We start from the raw sequence: 7,248 nt of genomic DNA, 5'->3' as shown, positions 1-7,248 counted from the left end.
GGCAGTCGATGGCCTTGGCGCTGGGAGGGGGGACACGCTCCTGTCGCAGCTGCTCCGCGCTCAGCGACGATGCCAGGCGGCCACACGCTGAGTGGTACTTCTTGTCAAACGACCCTGGGAGGGAGGGAGGGAGGGAGGGATAGTGAGAAACAGAGAGAGAGGATGAGAGAGTGGGAGAGGGAGGGTGGAAAAGTGCGAGAGAGGGAGAGAGAGAAAGTGCAAGGGAGGAAAAGGAGAGAAAGAGAGAGATTGAAAGTGGTGGCAGGGAGGAGAAGGGGAGAGAGAATATGAGAATTAATGAACATGGTTTCCAACCATTGCAGCAGGATGTCGATCGGTTGGGCTAAGATCAGTTTGGGATCGCTAGAGCGGGATCATCACAGAGAATGCCAGGGCTCTGGGGAGCGTTGTAGAGAAGAGGGGTCTCGGAGAGCTGGAGTTCCTCAGAAGTAACGTCACAGGTAGATAAGGTGATCAAAAGGGCCTTTGGCACGTTGGCCTTTATCAGTCTGATCAAGTCTTCCACCCCGAAACGTCACCCATTCCTTCTTACAAAATTACACTTACCAAATTCTTAAGGGACTGGACAGGCTAGATGCAGGAAGATTGTTCCCGATGTTGGGGAAGTCCAGGACAAGGGGTCACAGTTTAAGGATGAGGGGGAAATCTTTTAAAACCGAGATGAGAAGAACTTTTTTCACACAGAGAGTGGTGAATCAAGGGAGATGCTAAATGCATTTCGTTGTCTCTTGTCAGAGAGTGGTGAATCTGTGGAATTCTCTGCCACAGAAGGTAGTTGAGGCCACACAGTTCATTGGCTATATTTAAGAGGGAGTTAGATGTGGCCCTTGTGGCTAAAGGGATCAGGGGGTACGGAGAGAAGGCAGGGATGGGAGACTGAGTTGGAGATCAGCCATTATCATATTGAATGGCGATGCAGGCTCGAAGGGCCGAATGGCCTACTCCTGCACCTATTTTTCTATGTTTCTCTCCAGAGATGCTGCCTGTCCCGCTGAAGTTACTCCAGCACTCTGTGTCTACCCATTGAGTATAGAAGTTGGGAGGTCACGTTGCAGTTGTATAAGACTTGTTTAAGAAGGAACTGCAGATGCTGGAAAAATCGAAGGTGGACAAAAAATGCTGGAGAAACTCAGCGGGTGAGGCAGCATCTGTGGAGCGAAGGAATAGGCGACGTTTCGGGTCGAGACCCTTCTTCAGACTTCGTTACCAGTCCGAAGAAAGGTCTCGACACGAAACGTCACCCATTCCTTCGCTCCATAGATGCTGCCTCACCCGCCATCTTGTTATTTTATCTACCTCTGGTGATCAATTGCGTTCAGTTCTGGGCACCGTGTTACTGGAAAGATGTCGTCGAGCTGGAGAGGATGTGCGGAGAAGATTTACGAGGATGTTGCCGGGACTCGAGGGGCCTGAGCTACAGGGAGAGGTCGAGTCGGCTGGGTCTCTATTCCATGGAGCGCAGGAGGATGAGGGGCGATCTTATAGAGGTGTATAAAATCACCAGGGGAATAGATCGGGTAGACAGACGCACAGAGTCTCTTGCCCAGAGTAGGGGAATCGAGGACCAGGGGACATAGGTTCAAGGTGAAGGGGGAGACCGAGAGAGAAAAGGAAAAGATTTAATAGGAATCTAAGGGGCAACTTTTCCATACAGAGGGTGGTGGGTGTGTGGAACGATGGAGGAGGTAGTTGAGGCTGGGACTATCCCAACGTTTAATAAACAGTTGGACAGGTACATGGATAGGACAATTTTGGAGGGATATGGACCAAACACGGGCAGGTGGGACTAGTGTAGATGGGGCATGTTGGTCAGGGTGGGACTAGTGTAGATGGGGCATGTTGGTAGGGGTGGGACTAGTGTAGATGGGGCATGTTGGTCAGGGTGGGACTAGTGTAGATGGGGCATGTTGGTCAGTGTAGATGGGGGGGTGGGACTAGTGTAGATGGGGCATGTTGGTCGGGGTGGGACTAGTGTAGATGGGGCATGTTGGTCGTGGTGGGACTAGTGTAGATGGGGCATGTTGGTCGTGGTGGGACTAGTGTAGATGGGGCATGTTGGTCGTAGTGGGACTAGTGTAGATAGGGCATGTTGGCCAGGGTGGGACTAGTGTAGATGGGGCACACAAAAAAGCTTGGTAGGTGTGGGCCTAGTGTAGATGGGGCTTGTTGGGCGGGGTGGGACTAGTGTAGATGGGGCATGTTGGTCGGGGTGGGACTAGTGTAGATGGGGCATGTTGGTCGGGGTGGGCCTAGTGTAGATGGGGCATGTTGGTCGGGGTGGGACTAGTGTAGATGGGGCATGTTGGTCGGGGTTGGACTAGTGTAGATGGGGCATGTTGGTCGGGGTGGGACTAGTGTAGATGGGGCATGTTGGTCGGGGTGGGACTAGTGTAGATGGGGCATGTTGGTCGGGGTGGGACTAGTGTAGTATGTTGGTCGGGGTGGGACTAGTGTAGATGGGGCATGTTGGTCGGGGTGGGACTAGTGTAGAGGGGCATGTTGGTCGGGGTGGGTCTAGTGTAGATGGGGCATGTTGGTCGGGGTGGGACTAGTGTAGATGGGGCATGTTGGTCGAGGGTGGGACTAGTGTAGATGGGGCATGTTGGCGGGGTGGGACTAGTGTAGATGGGGCATGTTGGTCGGGGTGGGACTAGTGTAGATGGGGCATGTTGGTCGGGGTGGGACTAGTGTAGATGGGGCATGTTGGTCGGGGTGGGACTAGTGTAGATGGGGCATGTTGGCGGGGTGGGACTGGTGTAGAGGGGCATGTTGGTCGGGGGTGGGACTAGTGTAGATGGGGCATGTTGGTCGGGGTGGGACTAGTGTAGATGGGGCATGTTGGTCGGGGTGACTCTAGTGTAGATGGGGCATGTTGGTAGAGGTACGACTAGTGTAGATGGGGCATGTTGGTGGGGGTGGGACTAGTGTAGATGGGGCATGTTGGTCGGGATGGGACTAGTGTAGATGGGGCATGTTGGTCGGGGTGGGACTAGTGTAGACGGGGCATGTTGGTCGGTGTGGGGACTAGTGTAGACGGGGCATGTTGGTAGGGGTGGGGACTAGTGTAGACGGGGCATGTTGGTCGGGGTGGGATTAGTGTAGATGGGGCATGTTGGCTGGTGTGGGGACTAGTGTAGATGGAGCATGTTGGTCGAGGTGGGCAAGTTGTGTAGATACATGGATAGGACCGGTTTGGAGGGAGAAGGGCCTCTGTTCTCACCGATATTCATGTTGTCTGTTGCCGAGGGCAGCCATGGTGAGGAAGAGAATCTCTCTGTACACACTCCTGTGGGGGGGAGGGACAGGGAGGGGGTTAAACAAGCTCTCCCCATGTCCCCTCTCCCGCCCCCCATTGCCGGCATCCCTCCTAAACTCCCTCCCCTCAACCCCCACCCCATTCTCCATTTCCCTCCCATTCTCCCTCACTATGTCTCTCCTTCCTCTCTCTCCTTCCTCTCTCTACCTCCTCTCTCTACCTTCCTCCCTCTCCACCCCTCTCCCTCTCTCTACCCTCCCCCCCCCCTTCTCTCTCTCTCTCTCTCTCTGTCTCTCTCTCTCTCTCTCTCTCTCTCTCTCTCTCTCTCTCCCTTTCTCTCTCTCTCTCTCTCCTCTCTCTCTCTCTCTCTCTCTCTCTCTCTCTACCTTCCTCTCTCTCTCTCTCTCTCTCTCTCTCTCTCCCTCTCTCTCTCTCTCCCCTCTCTCTCTCTCTCTCTCTCTCCCTTTCTCTCTCTCTCTCTCCCTCTCTGAGTGGGGTGAGAGGGGCAGGATTAGGGGAGGGTGGTGAGCTGGGACCAGATACCCCTCCCCCTCCCCCTCCACTCCCGGTCAGCCTGGCCCCCCCCCCCCCCCCCCGTGGGTGACATTACCTGCGCCGTAGGCCCCCGTGTGGCGGGAGAGTCGAGCACCAGGACGATGGCCTTGTGAACCTCGTTGAGGCCGACGTGAGCCACCACCTCCTCCAGGAACCCCAGCGTCAGTGGTGGCACCGACCGCCAGCACCGAGCCGGCAGCTGGCCTGCAACACACAGGGTGCCCGTCAATGCCCGCACACCCCGCACCCACACCCAGCACCCACCCCTAAACCCAGCACCCACCCACCCTGCACCCATAAATCCAGCAACCGGAACCCACCCTTGCACCCACACAGCACCCTGCACCCCTAAACCCAGCACCCATAAATCCAGCACCCACACCCTGAACCACCCACCACCCTGCACCACCCACCCCTAAACCCAGCACCCACAAGCACCCTGCACCCAGACGGGGGGGCGAGGGGGACTCACTGTACATCCTCCACAGCACGTATAGGGGGGGCCGGGAGTCGGGCTCGATGCTCAGCGCGTCCCACAGCACACGGACACGCAGAGGCGTGTTACTGCCACACGCCAAGGCCACGAGCTCCTGTAACAACACGCACACGCTGGCAGCTCATCCCCACAGCATGCCCAACCCGACACATAACACACCCCCCCCCCCCCACCCCATCCCCTTGTCTCCCCCCTGTGTGTGTGTGTGTGGTGTGTGTGTGTGTGTGTGTACCAAGTGTATGCGTACCTGTGTGTGTGTGTACCCGCATGTGTCTGCAAGGTGTGTCCGTGCGTACCTGTGTGTGCCTGCCAGGTGTGCGTGCGTACCTGAGTGTGTCAGGTGTGCGTGCGTACCTGTGTGAGCGTGTGTACTTGTGTGTGCCAGGTGTGCGTGCGTGCGTACCTGTGTGAGCGTGTGTACCTGTGTGTGCCAGGTGTCCGTGCGTGCGTGCGTACCTGTGTGAGCGTGCCCCCATGGCGGGCAGCCAGCAGGAGGGGCAGCAGCTGGTGGGGCAGTTGGAGCCGCTGGAAGTACCAGAGCAGGTTCCAGTACAGGACGGGGTGAAGGAGCAGCAGCTCGGTCTGGCCCAGCACAGCCTCGCCCTCGTTCTCCAGCAAACTCTCCACCTCCTTGCGCAGGACCAGGGGGCTGAGGTAGGGCAGCGTGGATCGGTGTGGCCCCCGAACCTCCCCGCGCCCCCGCACCCACGCCTGCGGGGGGAAAGACAACATCAGCGGAGGGGGCAAGTAGGGTACAGGTGGGGGAGGGGGGGCGAGGCCCTGTCCAGTGAGAGGCCCATGGGGGAGGGAGCAAGGGGGCTGGGGGGGATGGGGGGGGGGAGGGGGGGGGGGGAGAGGGTCAGAGCGTGGAGAGGGGTCAGATTCGGGGTACAGTCTAAGGGGGGAGAGAGGTCAGGTGACGTGTCTGGGTGCAATGAGGGGGGGGCAAGAGTTAGGGTCAGGAGGCGGTGCATCAGGGCGAGGGGTCGCGGTGGGGTCCAGGGCAAGGGATCGTGGTGGTGGGGTCGGGGCGAGGGTCACGGCGGGGTCGGGGGGGAGGGGTCAACGGGCGGGGTCGGGGGTGAGGGGTCACGGCGGGGGCGGGGGCGAGGGGTCACGGTGGGGTCCAGGGCGAGGGATCGCAGCAGGGTCGGGGTGTGAGAGGTCGCGGGGCAGGGTCGGGGGTGAGGGGTCACGGGTGGGGTCGGGGGTGAGGGGTCGCGGTGGGGGGTCGGGGGTGAGAGGTCGCGGCAGGGTGGAGGGGGGGGTGGGCACTCACCAACGTGCTGCTCCACCGCGCCGCCCCGTCTCCCGTCAGTGCCTCCTCGTCCAGCATGTGCCCGCGGTCGCTCAGTACGGGGGGAGCACGGAACCCCCACCACACCCGGCCCCGACTCACGAACCCCCTCATTAGCACCCCTGCACAAACACACAGTCAACTGGGCAGACAGAGGTGGGGGTGGGGAGAGAGGGGGGGGGTAGGTATGGGGGAGACGAGGGGGGGGGTATGGGGGGAGAGAGGGGGGGGTGGGGAGGAGAGGGGGTGTGTGGGGGAGAGAGGGGGGGTGGGGGAGAGAGAGGGGGGGGGGGGGAGAGGGGGGGGGGGGGGGGGGGGGGGGGCGGGGGAGAGAGGGGGGGGGGGAGAGAGAGAGAGGGGGGTGGGGAGAGAGTGGGGGGGTGGGGGAGAGAGGAGGGGGGTGGGGAGAGAGGGGGGGGGGTGGGGGGGGGGGTGGGGGAGGGTTGGGGGAAGAGAGGGGGGGTGGGGGGGGGGAGAGAGGGGGGGTGGGGGGGGAGAGAGGGGGGGGCGGGGGGAGAGGGGGGGGTGGAAAGGGAGAGGGGGATGGGAAGAGATGGGGGGGTGGGGAGGAGAAAGGGTTGAAAGTGGGGAGAGAAAGAGGGGGATGGGGAGAGGGGGGGTGGGGAAAGAGGGGGGGTGGGGGGAAAGGGTGGTATGGGGGAGGAGGAGGGGGGGCGGGGAAAGAGAGTGGGGGGGGATATGGGGGAGAGAGGGGGGGTGTGGGTGAGAGAGGGGGGTGGGGAGAGAGAGGGGGGGAGCGGGGAGAGAGGGGGGTCAGGTGCGGGGAGAGGGGGGGGCGGGGGGGGGGGGGGGGGGGGGGGGTAGGGGGGGGAGGGGGAGGGGGGGGGAGCGGGGAGAGAGAGGGGGAGGGGTGGGGGAGAGAGGGGGGTGTGTGGGGGAGAGAGGGGGGGGGCGGGGCGAGGGGGAGAGAGGGGGAAGAGCGGGGAGAGAGAGGGGGGAGCATCTGCTCCTACCTGTGTGAGGGTGTGTGTGAGGGTTGTACGTCCACGTTGAGGAGGGGCAGGAAGGGCCGGCTGCAGGAGGGGCAGGAGGAGTTGAGGTTGGAGTCGTCGGCCTGCCCAGCCCGCCATGATCTCCTCGTCGTAGACCAGCACCCCGCAGCCCGTGCAGGGGGGAAACAGCTCGACAGCAGCACCTGGGGGGGGTACACGGGGTCAGGGGGGAACACACAGACCCCTCTCCCCCCCCACTCCACATATACCCCTCCCTCCCGGCCAGGTTCTGTCCCCACCCCCACATACCCCTCCCCGACCCTCCTCCATATGACACCCCCTTCCCCCATCTCCTCCCCCCCCCATCCCACCCCCCCTCCCCCTCCATTACCCATCCCCCCCATCTCCCCCCCCCCCCGGGGGGGTCTCCTACCTCGAGGCCAGAGGGGGTGCCGGCTGCCAGAGGATGTCCTGGATCTGGGGGGCGACGGGTCCCTCAGCTCGGAGCCCGACGAGCCGGCGTCAGAGTCGCCGTCTGTGGCCACCCCCAGCCTGTCCTGGAGACACGGAGAGAGGAGGGGGGCAGGGTCACACATCACACGCCATATTGGTAATCAACCCCCCCCCCCTCCTCCTCCTCCTCCTCCCATCCCAGCATGTGGGCCTCCCC

The 7,248-nt window shown here is 61.6% G+C and overlaps 1 pseudogene; it reads right to left on the bottom strand.

Annotated features, from left to right (window-relative positions):
- The window catches only part of LOC129694479 (DENN domain-containing protein 4B-like), a 28,978-nt pseudogene that overhangs the window by 52 nt on the left and 21,678 nt on the right, over positions 1-7,248 (bottom strand).

The sequence above is a fragment of the Leucoraja erinacea genome, unplaced genomic scaffold, assembly GCF_028641065.1.
Source record: "Leucoraja erinacea ecotype New England unplaced genomic scaffold, Leri_hhj_1 Leri_684S, whole genome shotgun sequence".
NCBI classification, from domain to species: domain Eukaryota; kingdom Metazoa; phylum Chordata; class Chondrichthyes; order Rajiformes; family Rajidae; genus Leucoraja; species Leucoraja erinaceus.
Note: the sequence above shows the minus strand (reverse complement) of the source record. Positions and strands in the feature narration are given on the sequence as shown.